This window comes from Oncorhynchus mykiss, chromosome 20 (assembly GCF_013265735.2).
Source record: "Oncorhynchus mykiss isolate Arlee chromosome 20, USDA_OmykA_1.1, whole genome shotgun sequence".
Taxonomy (NCBI): Eukaryota; Metazoa; Chordata; class Actinopteri; order Salmoniformes; family Salmonidae; genus Oncorhynchus; species Oncorhynchus mykiss.
In genome coordinates, this window is record NC_048584.1 from 43,812,651 (window position 1) to 43,830,998 (window position 18,348).

Here is an 18,348-nt window from a genome sequence, read left to right on the forward strand (position 1 = left end):
TGGTGTGTGTGTGTGAGTAGGGTTGGTGTGTGTGTGTGAGTAGGGTTGGTGTGTGTGTGTGAGTAGGGTTGGTGTGTGTGTGTGAGTAGGGTTGGTGTGTGTGTGTGAGTAGGGTTGGTGTGTGCGTGTGAGTAGGGTTGGTGTGTGTGTGTAGGGTTGGTGTGTGTGAGTAGGGTTGGTGTGTGTGAGTAGGGTTGGTGTGTGTGAGTAGGGTTGGCATGATGACAAGATGGAAAAAAGAGGGAGAGAGGAGACATTCCAAGAAACAGGAAACTAGGCTCCATGATGGATCTAATAGGGATAAACAGGAAACTAGGCTCCATGATGGATCTAACAGAGAGAATCAGGAAACTAGGCTCCATGATGGATCTAATAGGGAGAAACAGGAAACTAGGCTCCATGATGGATCTAATAGGGAGAAACAGGAAACTAGGCTCCATTAATGGATCTAATAGGGAGAAACAGGAAACTAGGCTCCATGATGGATCTAATAGGGAGAACAGGAAACTAGGCTCCATGATGAATCTAATAGGGAGAACAGGAAACTAGGCTCTGTGATGGATCTAGTAGGGAGAAACAGAAAACTAGGCTCCATGATGGATCTATTAGGGAGAAACAGGAAACTAGGCTTCATGGTGGATCTATTAGGGAGAAACAGGAAACTAGGCTCCATTATGGATCTAATAGGGGGAAACAGGAAACTAGGCTTCATGATGGATCTATTAGGGAGAAACAGGAAACTAGGCTCCATGATGGATCTAAAAGGGAGAAACAGGAAACTTGGTTCCATGACGGATCTAATAGGGAGAAACAGGAAACTAGGCTCCATGATGGATCTAAAAGGGAGAAACAGGAAACTAGGCTTCATGATGGATCAAATAGGGGGAAACAGGAAACTAGGCTTCATGATGGATCTATTAGGGAGCAACAGGAAACTAGGCTCCATGATGGATCTAAAAGGGATAAACAGGAAACTAGGCTCCATGACGGATCTAATAGGGAGAAACAGGAAACTAGGCTCCATGATGGATCTAAAGGGGAGAAACAGGAAACTAGGCTCCATGACGGATCTAATAGGGAGAAACAGGAAACTAGGCTCCATGATGGATCTAAAAGGGAGAAACAGGAAACTAGGCTCCATTATGGATCTAAAAGGGAGCATCCATCCATCATGTGAGGTGAGGGGTGTGTGTGTGTGTGTGTGTGTGTGTGTGTGTGTGTGTGTGTGTGTGTTTAGATGGATTTACAGTATAGAGGATCATTAAACACTCTAGGAACAGCAGTGTCTGTGTGGAGCTCTGACCTTCAGGTCTGCTATTCTGTCTGTCTTAACTTCTCTATGTTAGACACTTGGGCACTCACTGTAAAGCCTAGATCCCAGACTCTCATGCCCAGTCCTAAATCAACTCACTGTAAAGCCTAGATCCCAGACTCTCATGCCCAGTCCTAAATCAACTCACTGTAAAGCCTAGATCCCAGACTCTCATGCCCAGTCCTAAATCAACCCTTTAGCCTCTCCTCCTTTGGCACTTCTTGCACAGACCTGAGAGGATTGGGTAGGTGTGAGAAATATGACCCGGAACGGATTAGGACCAGAAACCGGCCCTGGCATTTACCCCGTTCCCACATTATTAACCAAATAATAATACTTGTGCTCAACCCCCCCCCCCCCCCCCCCCCCCCCCCCCCCCAGGCCCTTTAGATAGAAAAAAAATTGACCTTATGGCCATTTTGCCCCTGAGGACGTCGTCCCCACAGTGACTGTACGTACATACCCCAACCAGAGGCCATGGATTACAGGGAACATCCGCACTGAGCTAAAGGGTAGAGCTGCCGCTTTCAAGGTGCGGGACTCCTGCTATCTCAGAACATATTCCAGTCTGTGCTAGCAAAACAGTCCTGCAGCGTAGCATCCACGTCATCTGACCAGTTCCGTATTGAGCGAGTCACTGGTACTTCCTGCTTTAGTCTCTGTGTGTGTACATGTGTACATGTGTGTGTACAACTCCCCTGGTTGTACATGTGACATGCTGGTATAAATTTGGTAAAACTGATTAAAGTTTCCCTGCATTAAAGTCCCCGGCCACTAGGAGCGCCACCTCTGGTTGAGCGGACGGGTATCGGAGGATATTTCAGACTGACAGACAGACCAGATAGGTATCGGAGGATAATTCAGACTGACAGACCAGATGGGTATCGGAGGATATTTCAGACTGACAGACAGACCAGACGGGTATCGGAGGATATTTCAGACTGACAGACCAGATGGGTATCGGAGGATATTTCAGACTGACAGACCAGACGGGTATCGGAGGAAATTTCAGACTGACAGACCAGATGGGTATTGGAGGATATTTCAGACCGACAGACAGACCAGATGGGTATCGGAGGATATTTCAGACTGACAGACAGACCAGATGGGTATCGGAGGATATTTCAGACCGACAGACAGACCAGATGGGTATCAGAGGATATTTTAGGGCCCTGAGGGGTACAGTGGTTACAGCATGGTGGGAGGTGATTCAGGAGACCCTTCTCCAGGAGAAGAGGAGGAGAGGAGAAGAGGAGGAGAAGAGCAGAGGAGAAGAGGAGCAGAGGAGAGGAGAAGAGGAGAGAAGAATAGGAGGATAGGAGAGGAGGAGGAGGAGAGGAGGAGAGGAGAAGAGGAGACCAGTCATGTAGTGGAGCGTGAACTCAAGTCAACTCAGTTCCTTTTAAATATCACACACACACACACACACACACACACACACACACACACATACTGTAACTATATGTGTGTATAGTACCTGTTCACACACCCCAAAAATGTACACTCATCATATACTATGCATTGTCAGTAAATAAAAAAATAAAGGCTTCTGGTAAGCTACCATCACATCAGCATTTCCAAGGGTACAGGGAAAGACAGTAAGGTTACTACGGCAACCCTTACGCTCAGATGACTTCCCGGTGTTAAGAGTCCCTCTAAACTACCCACCAATAGCCATTAGCTCTCCACAATACAATGTGTATTTTGGACCAATCAGAGGCCGAGGCAGCCAACAGACATGCTGGACTAAAACAGCAGCTTTAAAAAACACCATGCATATTCCTCTGACTGGACATCTATCATGATGACCTTCTTGATTACTTGATTTATTATTTTAATGACATAGCAGTCAATACAAACTGAAATCCAGGAGAATTTCACCCCAAAAATAATTTTAATAAATAATATATAGATATATATCTTGGAGACTTAAAGTGACTCATTAATTAGAGATCAAATCAAAATGTATTTGTCACATGTTTCATAAACAAGACAGTGAAATGTGGCCCTTCCCAGCAATACAGAGAGAAAGAAAATAGAGAAAATAGAGAAATTATAGAAAAGTTAATCACGTAATAATACAAGTAAGAATAAGTACACAGTAAGTAACAATAACTAGTACATGATGACTTGGCTATATACACTGGGTACCAGTACCTAGTAGATAACAACTTGGCTATATACACGGGGTTCCCGTACCTAGTAGATGATAACTAGGCTATATACACGGGGTACCAGTACCTAGTAGATGATAACTTGGCTATATACACGGGGTACCAGTACCTAGTAGATAATAACTTGGCTATATACACGGGGTTCCCGTACCTAGTAGATAATAACTAGGCAATATACACGGGGTACCAGTACCTAGTAGATGATAACTTGGCTATATACACGGGGTACCAGTACCTAGTAGATAATAACTTGGCTATATACACGGGGTACCAGTACCTAGTAGATGATAACTAGGCTATATACACGGGGTACCAGTACCTAGTAGATGATAACTAGGCTATATACACGGGGTACCAGTACCTAGTAGATGATAACTTGGCTATATACACGGGGTACCAGTACCTAGTAGATGATAACTAGGCTATATACACGGGGTACCAGTACCTAGTAGATAACAACTTGGCTATATACACGGGGTACCAGTACCTAGTAGATGATAACTTGGCTATATACACGGGGTACCAGTACCTAGTAGATAATAACTTGGCTATATACAAAGGGGTACCAGTACTGAGTAGATGATATAGTAGATGATAGCTTGGCTATATACACGGGGTACCAGTACCTAGTAGATGATAACTTGGCTATATACACGGGGTACCAGTACCTAGTAGATAATAACTTGGCTATATACACGGGGTACCAGTACTGAGTAGATGATAACATGGATATATACACGGGGTACCAGTACCTAGTAGATAAGAACTTGGCTATATACACGGGGTACCTGTACCTAGTAGATGATAACTTGGCTATATACACGGGGAACCAGTACCTAGTAGATGGTAACGTGGCTATATACACGGGGTACCAGTACCTAGTAGATAATAACTTGGCTATATACACAGGGTACCAGTACCTAGTAGATGATAACTTGGATATATACACGGGGTACCTGTACCTAGTAGATGATAACTTGGCTATATACACGGGGTACCAGTACCTAGTAGATGATAACTTGGCTATATACACGGGGTTCCCGTACCTAGTAGATAATAACTTGGCTATATACACGGGGTACCAGTACCTAGTAGATAATAACCTGGCTATATACACGGGGTACCAGTACTGAGTAGATGATAACATGGATATATACACGGGGTACCAGTACCTAGTAGATAAGAACTTGGCTATATACACGGGGTACCTGTACCTAGTAGATGATAACTTGGCTATATACACGGGGAACCAGTACCTAGTAGATGGTAACTTGGCTATATACACGGGGTACCAGTACCTAGTAGATAATAACTTGGCTATATACACAGGGTACCTGTACCTAGTAGATGATAACTTGGCTATATACACGGGGTACCAGTAGCTAGTAGATGATAACTTGTATATATACATGGGGTACCTGTACCTAGTAGATGATAACTTGGCTATATACACGGGGTACCAGTAGCTAGTAGATGATAACTTGGCTGTATACAAGGGGTACCAGTACCTAGTAGATGATAACTTGGATATATACACGGGGTTCCCGTACCTAGTAGATGATAACTTGGCTATATACACGGGGTTCCCGTACCTAGTAGATAATAACTTCGATCAATACACAGGGTACCAGGCTATATACACTGGGTACCAGTACCTAGTAGATGATAACTAGGCTATATACACAGAGTACCAGTACCTAGTAGATAATAACTTGGCTATATACACGGGGTACCAGGCTATATACACGGGGTACCAGGCTATACACACACACGTGGTACCAGGCTATACACACACACATGGTACCAAGCTACACACACACACGTGGTACCAGGCTATATAAACGGGGTACCAGAATATATACACGGGGTACCAGAGTATATACACAGGGTACCAGGCTATACACACGGGGTACCAGGCTATATACACGGGGTACCAGGCTATATACAAGGGGTACCAGGCTATATACACAGGGTACCAGGCTATATACACAGGGTACCAGGCTATATACATAGGGTACCAGGCTAAATTCACGGGGTACCAGGCTATATACACAGGGTACCAGTACATAGTAGACAATAACTTGGCTATATACACAGGGTACCAGTACTGAGAACATCCCTGGTCATCCCTACTGCCTCTGATCTGGAGGACTCACTAAACAGAGAACATCCCTGGTCATCCCTACTGCCTCTGATCTGGAGGACTCACTAAACAGAGAACACCCCTGGTCATCCCTACTGCCTCTGATCTGGTGGACTCACTAAACAGAGAACGTCTCTGGTCATCCCTACTGCTTCTGATCTGGAGGACCCACTAAACAGAGAACATCCCTGGTCATCCCTACTGCCTCTGATCTGGAGGACTCACTAAACAGAGAACATCCCTGGTCATCCCTACTGCCTCTGATCTAGTGGACTCACTAAACAGAGAACATCCCTGGTCATCCATACTGCCTCTGATCTGGAGGACTCACTAAACAGAGAACATCCCTACTGCCTCTGATCTGGAGGACTCACTAAACAGAGAACATCCCTACTGTCTCTGATCTGGAGGACTCACTAAACAGAGAACATCCCTACTGCCTCTGATCTGGAGGACTCACTAAACAGAGAACATCCCTACTGTCTCTGATCTGGAGGACTCACTAAACAGAGAACATCCCTACTGCCTCTGATCTGGAGGACTCACTAAACAGAGAACATCCCTACTGCCTCTGATCTGGAGGACTCACTAAACAGAGAACATCCCTGGTCATCCCTACTGCCTCTGATCTGAAGGACTCACTAAACAGAGAACATCCCTGGTCATCCCTACTGCCTCTGATCTGGAGGACTCACTAAACAGAGAACATCCCTGGTCATCCCTACTGCCTCTGATCTGGAGGACTCACTAAACAGAGAACATCCCTGGTCATCCCTACTGCCTCTGATCTGGAGGACTCACTAAACAGAGAACATCCCTGGTCATCCCTACTGCCTCTGATCTGGAGGACTCACTAAACAGAGAACATCCCTGGTCATCCCTACTGCATCTGATCTGGAGGACTCACTAAACAGAGAACATCCCTGGTCATCCCTACTGCCTCTGATCTGGAGGACTCACTAAACAGAGAACATCCCTGGTCATCCCTACTGCCTCTGATCTGGAGGACTCACTAAACAGAGAACATCCCTGGTCATCCCTACTGCCTCTGATCTGGAGGACTCACTAAACAGAGAACATCCCTGGTCATCCCTACTGCCTCTGATCTGGAGGACTCACTAAACAGAGAACATCCCTGGTCATCCCTACTGCCTCTGATCTGGAGGACTCACTAAACAGAGAACATCCCTGGTCATCCCTATTGCCTCTGATCTGGAAGACTCACTAAACAAAGAACATCCCTGGTCATCCCTACTGCCTCTGATCTGTAGGACTCACTAAACAGAGAACATCCCTGGTCATCCCTACTGCCTCTGATCTGGAGGACTCACTAAACAGAGAACATCCCTGGTCATCCCTACTGCCTCTGATCTGGAGGACTCACTAAACAGATTCTAACATGGGCATTCTGGGCATTCTAACATGGGCATTCTAACATGGACATTCTGGGCATTCTAACATGGGCATTCTAACATGGACATTCTGGGCATTCTAACATGGGCATTCTGCGCATTCTAACATGGGCATTCTAACATGGGCATTCTGGGCATTCTAACATGGGCATTCTGGGCATTCTAACATGGGCATTCTGGGCTTTCTAACATGGGCATTCTAACGTGGGCATTGTTATATGGGCATTCTAACATGGGCATTCTGGGCATTCTAACATGGGCATTCTAACATGGGTATTCTAACATGGGCATTCTAACATGGGCATTATGGGCATTCTAACATGGGCATTCTAACATGGGCATTCTAACATGGACATTCTAACATGGACATTCAGGGCATTCTAACATGGGCATTCTAACATGGGTATTCTGGGCATTCTAACATGGGCATTCTAACATGGGTATTCTGGGCATTCTAACATGGGCATTCTAACATGGGCATTCTAACATGGGCATTCTGGGCATTCTAACAATGGCATTCTGGGCATTCTAACATGGGAACTCTGGTCATTATAACATGGGCATTCTAACATGAGCATTGCAACATGGGCATTCTAACATGGGCATTCTAACATGGGCATTCTAACATGGGCATTCTAACATGGGCATTCTAACATGGGCATTCTAACATGGGTATTCTAACATGGGTATTCTAACATGGGCATTCTGGGCATTCTAACATGGGCATTCTAACATGGGCATTCTAACATGGGCATTCTAACATGGGCATTCTAACATGGGCATTCTGGGCATTCTAACATGGGCATTCTAACATGGGCATTCTGGGCATTCTAACATGGGCATTCTGGGCATTCTAACATGGGCATTCTAACATGGGTATTCTAGGCATTCTAACATGGGCATTCTGGGCATTCTAACATGGGCATTCTAACATGGGCATTCTAACAAGGGCATTCTGGCAATTCTAACATGGGCATTCTAACATGGACATTCTAGGCATTCTAACATGGGCATTATAACATATCTGTATACCTTCAGCATCATCAATAGCGTCTCCCAGGTCTTCCTCACATTTCAGGTTTTTATGTTTTGTGTCATCAGAAAAGGTCTATCAAGTCTTGATACAGTTTGGAAATCAACTTTAGAAGTTTGAAACTATTTTAAAAGCAGTCTGACAATCTTTGAAGCTTCTTGCAGAGAGAATAAAGTGTATCTGGAAATGTTTACCTCACCACCATCACAGACTGGTCTCCCCCTGTCTGCCTGACCTCACCACCATCACAGACTGGTCTCCCCCTGACTGCCTGACCTCACCACCATCACAGACTGGTCTTCCCTTGCTGCCTGACCTCAGCACCATCACAGACTGGTCTTCCCTGACTGCTTGACCTCAGCACCATCACAGACTGGTCTTCCCTTGCTGCCTGACCCTCACCACCATCACAGACTGGTCTTCCCTGACTGCTTGACCCTACTGAGACCCCTGTTACCATCTGATCCTGCTCAGATGAGGCATGACAAAGAATTACCTTGGTGTAACATTATATTATCCAAGAATAGAATCAATGGTTCAATAATAATAATTGAAATTAGCATTATTCCCAGATCCCAGACTGTTGCCGACCCATCAACTAAAGATGGGACTTTGTATCCATTCACTCATAGTTATAATATACCGCAACATTCACCTGAGCTCCGTAGGCTGGTCTTCCCTTCCACTTTATACAGAACTTCAGTCGAGAGGGGATGAATGCTGCATGCTAATGCTACAATGTCAGTTACAATACAATAAGTAAATACTTGTTTCTGTTACAGCAAACAGCTGTTAACTTACCAGCTACATCAGTCAAATAAAGAGTAGCCAGTTTCTGCTCTGCTTGCTTTTACATCTCAGAATAAAATGCAATAATAAAACTGTGTGTGTGGGAGGGGTGCGCTCCTGCATGACAAAACTAGTTTAATAATATTTAAAAGAGATACACACACCTCCAAGAGCTGGCAACACCTGCCATTTTTAGGTTGGTTACTTCTTTGCAGCTGTCTAACCCTGACCTCTAGGCCACACAGGAAGTCCTGGGGAAAGTGAGGAGAGAGCCTCCCCCTCCCTCCCTCTCTCCCTCCCTCCCTCCCTCTCTCCCTCCCCTAACTAGGGTTGAATAGCGTGAAAGGGGTTACTGAGATTTACTGAACTTTACCACACAAAACCATTCCCTTTTCTCTGGATAACTGTGAGAAACCAGTGAATTATTATAAATGATTTCTATGGACAGCATGACGTGAAAGGGAACTGTTAAATTATATGTGATGTCTAAATCTGTCTTCTCCACGTCCTTATTTCTGCTCTCTGCATGATCAATCATAAACGCTCAGGGTGGGTACAGACCTCAGTATGGAGCAGAGTTCATAATGCATCTATCATCTTTTGATTTCCTTTGAACTGTTGAAAAGGCTTTACTAGCACAGGTCTTAGAGAGAGGAAGACCACAGGCCTTAGAGAGAGGAAGACCACAGGTCCTAGAGAGAGGAAGACCACAGGTCCTAGAGAGAGGAAGACCACAGGTCTTAGAGAGGAAGAGGAAGACCACAGGCCGTAGAGAGAGGAAGACCACAGTTCTTAGAGAGAGGAAGACCACAGGTCCTAGAGAGAGGAAGACCACAGGTCCTAGAGAGAGGAAGACCACAGGCCTTAGAGAGAGGAAGACCACAGGTCCTAGAGAGAGGAAGACCACAGGTCCTAGAGAGAGGAAGACCACAGGTCTTAGAGAGGAAGAGGAAGACCACAGGCCGTAGAGAGAGGAAGACCACAGTTCTTAGAGAGAGGAAGACCACAGGTCCTAGAGAGAGGAAGACCACAGTTCTTAGAGAGAGGAAGACCACAGGTCCTAGAGAGAGGAAGACCACAGGTCCTAGAGAGAGGAAGACCACAGGCCTTAGAGAGAGGAAGAGGAAGACCACAGGCCTTAGAGAGAGGAAGAGGAAGACCACAGGCCTTAGAGAGAGGAAGAGGAAGACCACAGGTCATAGAGAGAGGAAGACCACAGGTCATAGAGAGAGGAAGACCACAGGTCATAGAGAGAGGAAGACCACAGGTCATAGAGAGAGGAAGACCACAGGTCATAGAGAGAGGAAGACCACAGGTCATAGAGAGAGGAAGAGGAAATACCACAGGCCTTAGAGAGAGGAAGACCACAGGTCATAGAGAGAGGAAGACCACAGGCCTTAGAGAGAGGAAGACCACAGGCCTTAGAGAGAGGAAGACCACAGGCCTTAGAGAGAGGAAGACCACAGGTCTTAGAGAGAGGAAGACCACAGGCCTTAGAGAGAGGAAGACCACAGGCCTTAGAGAGAGGAAGACCACAGGCCTTAGAGAGAGGAAGACCACAGGCCTTAGAGAGAGGAAGACCACAGGCCTTAGAGAGAGGAAGACCACAGGTCCTAGAGAGAGGAAGACCACAGGTCCTAGAGAGAGGAAGACCACAGGTCTTAGAGAGGAAGAGGAAGACCATAGGCCTTAGAGAGAGGAAGACCACAGTTCTTAGAGAGAGGAAGACCACAGGTCATAGAGAGAGGAAGACCACAGGCCTTAGAGAGAGGAAGACCACAGGTCATAGAGAGAGGAAGACCACAGGCCTTAGAGAGAGGAAGACCACAGGCCTTAGAGAGAGGAAGACCACAGGCCTTAGAGAGAGGAAGACCACAGGTCTTAGAGAGAGGAAGACCACAGGCCTTAGAGAGAGGAAGACCACAGGCCTTAGAGAGAGGAAGACCACAGGCCTTAGAGAGAGGAAGACCACAGGCCTTAGAGAGAGGAAGACCACAGGCCTTAGAGAGAGGAAGACCATAGGCCTTAGAGAGAGGAAGACCACAGGCCTTAGAGAGAGGAAGACCACAGGTCTTAGAGAGAGGAAGACCACAGGCCTTAGAGAGAGGAAGACCACAGGCCTTAGAGAGAGGAAGACCACAGGCCTTAGAGAGAGGAAGACCACAGGTCTTAAAGAGAGGAAGAGGTCGTAGAGAGCACCGATAACAGAGTAGTCGTTCTCTCTGCATCATTTCCATTCAAATGTCATCCACAATATATCATCTCAACATGAATAACATTTATAATTTTGATATGTACATTACCAGTCAAAAGTTTGGACACAACTACTCATTCAAGGGTTTTCTTTATTTTTACATTGTAGAATAATAATGAAGACATCAAAACTATGAAATAACACATATGGAATCATGTAGTAACCAAAAAAGTGTTAAACAAATCAAAATATATTTTATATATTTTAGATTCTTCAAAGTAGCCACCCTTTGCCTTGATGACAGCGTTGCACACTCTTGGAATTCTCTCAACCAGCTTCACCTGGACTGCTTTTCCAACAGTCTTGAAGGAGTTCCCACATATGCTGAGCACTTGTTGACTGCTTGTCCTTCACTGTGCAATCCAACCCATCCCGAACCATCGCAATTGGGTTGAGGTCGGGAGATTGTGGAGGCCAGGTCATCTGATGCAGCACTCCATCACTCTCCTTCTTTGTCAAATAGTCCTTAAACAGCCTGGAGGTGTGTTGGGTCATTGTCCTGTTGAAAAACAAATGAAAAACAAATGATAGTCCCACTAAGCTCAAACCAGATGGGATGGCGTATCGCTGCAGAATGCTGTGGTAGCCATGCTGGTTAAGTGTGCCTTGAATACTAAATAAATCACTGACAGTGTAAACAGCAAAGCACCCGCACACCATCATACCTCCTCCTCCATGCTTCACGGTGGGAACTACTCACGCAGAGATAATCCGTTCACCTACTATTGCTCTCACAAAGACATGGCGCTTGGAACCAAAAATCTCAAAATTGGACTCAGACTAAAGGACAGATTTCCACCGGTCTAATGTCCATTTCTCGTGTTTCTTGGCCCAAGCAAGTCTCTTCTTGTTATTGGTGTCCTTTAGTAGTGGTTTCCTTGCAGCAATTTGACCATGAAGGCCTGATTCACCGGGTCTCCTCTGAACAGTTGATGCTCAGATGTGTCTGTTACTTGAACTCTGTGAAGCATTTATTTGGGCTGCAATTTCTGAGGCTGGTAACTCTAATGAACTTATCCTCTGCAGCAGAGGTAACTCTGGGTCTTCCTTTCCTGTGGCGGTTCATCCTAGAGCTTGATGGTTCTTGCGACTGCACTTGAAGAAACTTTCAAAGTTCTTGAAATGTCCTGCATGTCTTAAAGTAATGATGGTGTGATGTGATTTCTCATTGCTTATTTGACCTATTCTTGCCATAACTTTACTTCACAACACAACCGATTGGCTCAAAGACATCAAGAAGGAAAGAAATTCCACAAATGTACTTTTACATAGCCTGGTTCCTCTCTAGATTTCTTCCTAGGTTTTGGCTTTTCTAGGGAGTTTTTCCTAGCCACTGTGCTTCTAAACCTGCATTGCTTGCTGTTTGGTTGTTTTAGACTGGGTTTCTGTATAGCACTTTGTGACATCAGCTTTATAAATACATTTGATTGATTGATTGATTTATTTATTGAACAAGTCACCCGTTAATTGAAATGCATTCCAGGTGACTACCTCATTAAATTGGTTGAGAGAATGCCAATAGTGTGCAAAGCTGTCATCAAGGCAAAGGGTTGCAAATTTGAAGAATCACAAAATAGAAATTATATTTTGATTTGTTTAACACTTTTTTGGTTACTACATGATTCCATATGTGTTATTTCATAGTTGTGATGTCTTCACTATTATTCTTCAATGTAAAAAATAGTAAAAATAAAGAAAAACCCTGAAATGAGTTGGACCGGCACTGTAGGGGTTTGTTACCTTTTGGGCTGAAAGTGTCAGGTTCTTGTCCAGTTGTAACAGAGTTGTCCATGCCCTAGGATGGAGAAGCTGTCATCGTTAAATATTTGGGGATTCTATTGGGGGGGGGGGGGGGGGGGGGGGTATAGGTAGCACAAGAGGACATTTTACTCTGTTGAGATGATTTCCTTATTAATTTCTAGCTAGATGTAAAATGCTCCCGTTTTGATTAATTTAATATAGTGGGTTAGGTCTGCTCTATACCAAATTAGCATACCCCCTGAGTCCCTTCCCTGTTTCACACCTGGTAGTTTGGTGGATGGGACTACCAGCTCTCTGTAACCTAGAGGGCAACCAGTGAGTCCGTCTCCTCTATACCATGTTTCACACCTGGTAGTTTGGTGGATGGGACTACCAGCTCTCTGTAACCTAGAGGGCAACCAGTGGGTCTGTCTCCCTTATACATTGTTTCTTGTAGGATGACAATGTCTGTATTTCCAATTTCTTTGATTAATTCTGGGTTCCTGCTCTTTAGGCCAAATGACCTCAGACCTTGAGTAAATCGCCACTACAGCCAAGATTACTTTTATCAATATATTCACCTGCATTTACCCCCCCCCCCCCCAAAAAAGTAAATATATCTATATATATATATATATATACACTGCTCAAAAAATAAAAAATAAAGGGAACACTAAAATAACACATCCTAGATCTGAATGAATGAAATATTCTTATTAAATACTTTTTTCTTTACATAGTTGAATGTGCTGACAACAAAATCACACAAAAATTATCTATGGAAATCAAATGTATCAACCCATGGAGGTCTGGATTTGGAGTCACACTCAAAATGAATACATACATTATTTTAAATGTTTCTAAAATGGAAAAATCCCCTGCACCATTACTGTCCCAGACTTGTACTTGTTGACAGAGGTTGTTTCAGTTTCATGGTCCTCAATGTCTAGTATTGTGAGTTTCCACCCTGGACCAATACCCTCTCTCTTGACATAAGGGTAGTGTGATATTACAGCACCATGCCAGGGGATGGTTAATATAGCTCTGTACCCTCTCTCTTGACATAGGGGTAGTGTGCTCTTACAGCACCATGCCAGGGGTCTGTGTGGAAAATGAAGTTGCTTACGTTCTCCTCTTTGTAGCAGTCAGCAAATAGTGTTTCTGGATTTTCCCTGAGGTGCTTATTTTAGTACTTATTCCGTGCAGTGTTATTTTTAATATCCATGGGGTACTGTATTGTAAATGACCTCTGGGCAGGGATAAGCCATTGGGGTTTCAAAAGGCCTCTGCATTTGGGTGGGAGGGACTGTGACACTCTCCTGCCATTGTTGGGGCTCAAGAGTTTTCACACATCTGACTTCACACTCCTTTAGTAACTTTATTTATTGGCTTTATGTATTTAATATTACCTAGAGGAGTGCCTTTTACTTTTTGGCTTCAGAAGTAGGTTCAGACTGGACCTGTAGTGTAGTGGTAACATCAACATGGACCTGTAGTGATAACATCAACATGGACCTGTAGTGATAACATCAACATGGACCTGTAGTGATAACATCAACATGGACCTGTAGTGATAACATCAACATGGACCTGTAGTGATAACATCAACATGGACCTGTAGTGATAACATCAACATGGACCTGTAGTGATAACATCAACATGGACCTGTAGTGATAACATCAACATGGACCTGTAGTGGTAACATCAACATGGACCTGTAGTGATAACATCAACATGGACCTGTAGTGATAACATCAACATGGACCTGTAGTGATAACATCAACATGGACCTGTAGTGATAACATCAACATGGACCTGTAGTGGTAACATCAACATGGACCTGTAGTGATAACATCAACATGGACCTGTAGTGATAACATCAACATGGACCTGTAGTGATAACATCAACATGGACCTGTAGTGATAACATCAACATGGACCTGTAGGTTCAGACTGAACATTACACATTGAGTTTTGTGTTGGATAGTATTTCTAGGTTCTGCTGTTTCTTCTGCAGGTTTTGGTTTGTTTTTGATAGTCCTTGGTAGTAAAAAAAACCTTCAAGGTAATTTTGTCCATAATCAAGGTTTTAGGTTTGATGAGTGAAGGTGTTGATGTGAAGTGTAGTATCCTGCATTAGTCCTTGAGAATTTTTTTTAAATCTTTGTTTAGAATTTAGGACCTCTCTCTCTTCCTGTCTCTGATTCTCCAATCAGAGCCAGAGACTTAAAAATAAAATAAAAATCTCTCTCTCTAACATCTTAATATGTCTCTCCTAGATATATTTCTCTCTCTCTCCCGGCACCTTTCTCCCATGTACCCACAGACCTCTTCATGTTAGGCTTGTCAGTGCAATTGGCACACACCTTCAATAAGTCCCATCTCATCTAAAATGGCCTTTTGGGATCCCTAAAAATTCCCAACTGCTCTTAGCTAGCTAAGACCCCAGCCCTAGCAGCTCACCTCCTCTCAACCTCTATTTCTCTATCCTATTTTACTCTCTCTCCTCTCCTCCCTTGTAAATCACGATCCTCTCATCTTCTTCCCCGTTAGCCACGTCAGGGCTCTGGGGCAGAGTAGCGTCATAAACCCGTTTAAAATATTAACATCAACCACTTTGTTGCTATGAATAATACAGTACAGAGGGCCAGTGGCTGGCCAGCGATCTGCTCTCCCCTGCTCCCCTGCCGCCCGGCCCAACAGCCATAAAACTAATACACTGAGCCTGAGTAGTACGGATGACCCTCAAGCTCTGTCTGTCTGACGGTCTGTGACCACTACAGGTCCATGTTGTTGTTACCACTACAGGTCCATGTTGATATTACCACTACAGGTCCATGTTGATGTTACCACCCCACTACAGGTCCATGTTGATATTACCACTACAGGTCCAAGTTGTTGTTACCACTACAGGTCCATGTTGATGTTACAACTACAGGTCCATGTTGATATTACCACTACAGGTCCATGTTGATATTACCACTACAGGTCCATGTTGATATTACCACTACAGGTCCATGTTGTTGTTACCACCCCACTACAGGTCCATGTTGTTGTTACCACTACAGGTCCATGTTGATGTTACCACTACAGGTCCATGATGATGTTACCACTACAGGTCCATGTTGTTGTTGCAACTACAGGTCCATGTTGATGTTATCACTACAGGTCCATGTTGATGTTACCACCCCACTACAGGTCCATGTTGATATTACCACTACAGGTCCATGTTGATATTACCACTACAGGTCCATGTTGATGTTACCACTACAGGTCCATGTTGTTGTTACCACCCCACTACAGGTCCATGTTGATATTACCACTACAGGTCCATGTTGATGTTACCACCCCACTACAGGTCCATGTTGATATTACCACTACAGGTCCATGTTGATATTACCACTACAGGTCCATGTTGTTGTTACCACTACAGGTCCATGTTGATATTACCACTACAGGTCCATGTTGATGTTACCACTACAGGTCCATGTTGATGTTACCACTACAGGTCCATGTTGATGTTACCACTACAGGTCCATGTTGATGTTACCACTACAGGTCCATGTTGATGTTACCACTACAGGTCCATGTTGTTGTTACCACTACAGGTCCATGTTGATGTTACCACTACAGGTCCATGTTGATATTACCACTACAGGTCCATGTTGATATTACCACTACAGGTCCATGTTGATGTTACCACTACAGGTCCATGTTGATGTTACCACTACAGGTCCATGTTGATATTACCACTACAGGTCCATGTTGTTGTTACCACCCCACTACAGGTCCATGTTGATGTTACCACCCCACTATAGGTCCATGTTGATGTTACCACTACAGGTCCATGTTGTTGTTACCACTACAGGTCCATGTTGTTGTTACCACTACAGGTCCATGTTGATGTTATCACTACAGGTCCATGTTGTTGTTACCACTACAGGTCCATGTTGATGTTACCACTACAGGTCCATGTTGATGTTACCACTACAGGTCCATGTTGATGTTACCACTACAGGTCCATGTTGTTGTTACCACTACAGGTCCATGTTGATGTTACCACTACAGGTCCATGTTGATGTTACCACCCCACTACAGGTCCATGTTGATGTTATCACTACAGGTCCATGTTGATGTTACCAGTACAGGTCCATATTGTTGTTACCACTACAGGTCCATGTTGATGTTACCACTACAGGTCCATGTTGATGTTACCACTACAGGTCCATGTTGATGTTACCACTACAGGTCCATGTTGATGTTACCACTACAGGTCCATGTTGATGTTACCACCCCACTACAGGTCCATGTTGTTGTTACCACTACAGGTCCATGTTGATGTTACCACTACAGGTCCATGTTGATGTTATCACTACAGGTCCATGTTGATGTTATCACTACAGGTCCATGTTGATGTTATCACTACAGGTCCATGTTGATGTTACCACTACAGGTCCATGTTGATGTTACCACTACAGGTCCATGTTGATGTTACCACTACAGGTCCATGTTGTTGTTACCACTACAGGTCCATGTTGATGTTACCACTACAGGTCCATGTTGATGTTACCACTACAGGTCCATGTTGATGTTACCAGTACAGGTCCATATTGTTGTTACCACTACAGGTCCATGTTGATGTTACCACTACAGGTCCATGTTGATGTTACCACTACAGGTCCATGTTGTTGTTACCACTACAGGTCCATGTTGATGTTACCACTACAGGTCCATGTTGATGTTACCACCCCACTACAGGTCCATGTTGATGTTATCACTACAGGTCCATGTTGATGTTACCACCCCACTACAGGTCCATGTTGTTGTTACAACTACAGGTCCATGTTGATGTTACCACTACAGGTCCATGTTGATGTTACCACCCCACTACAGGTCCATGTTGATGTTACCACTACAGGTCCATGTTGATGTTACCACTACAGGTCCATGTTGATATTACCACTACAGGTCCATGTTGATGTTATCACTACAGGTCCATGTTGATATTACCACTACAGGTCCATGTTGATGTTACCACTACAGGTCCATGTTGATATTACCACTACAGGTCCATGTTGATGTTACCACTACAGGTCCATGTTGATGTTACCACTACAGGTCCATGTTGATGTTACCACTACAGGTCCATGTTGTTGTTACCACTACAGGTCCATGTTGATGTTATCACTACAGGTCCATGTTGATGTTACCACTACAGGTCCATGTTGATGTTACCACTACAGGTCCATGTTGATGTTACCACTACAGGTCCATGTTGTTGTTACCACTACAGGTCCATGTTGATGTTATCACTACAGGTCCATGTTGATGTTACCACCCCACTACAGGTCCATGTTGATGTTACCACTACAGGTCCATGTTGATGTTACCACTACAGGTCCATGTTGATGTTACCACTACAGGTCCATGTTGATGTTACCACTACAGGTCCATGTTGTTGTTACCACTACAGGTCCATGTTGATGTTATC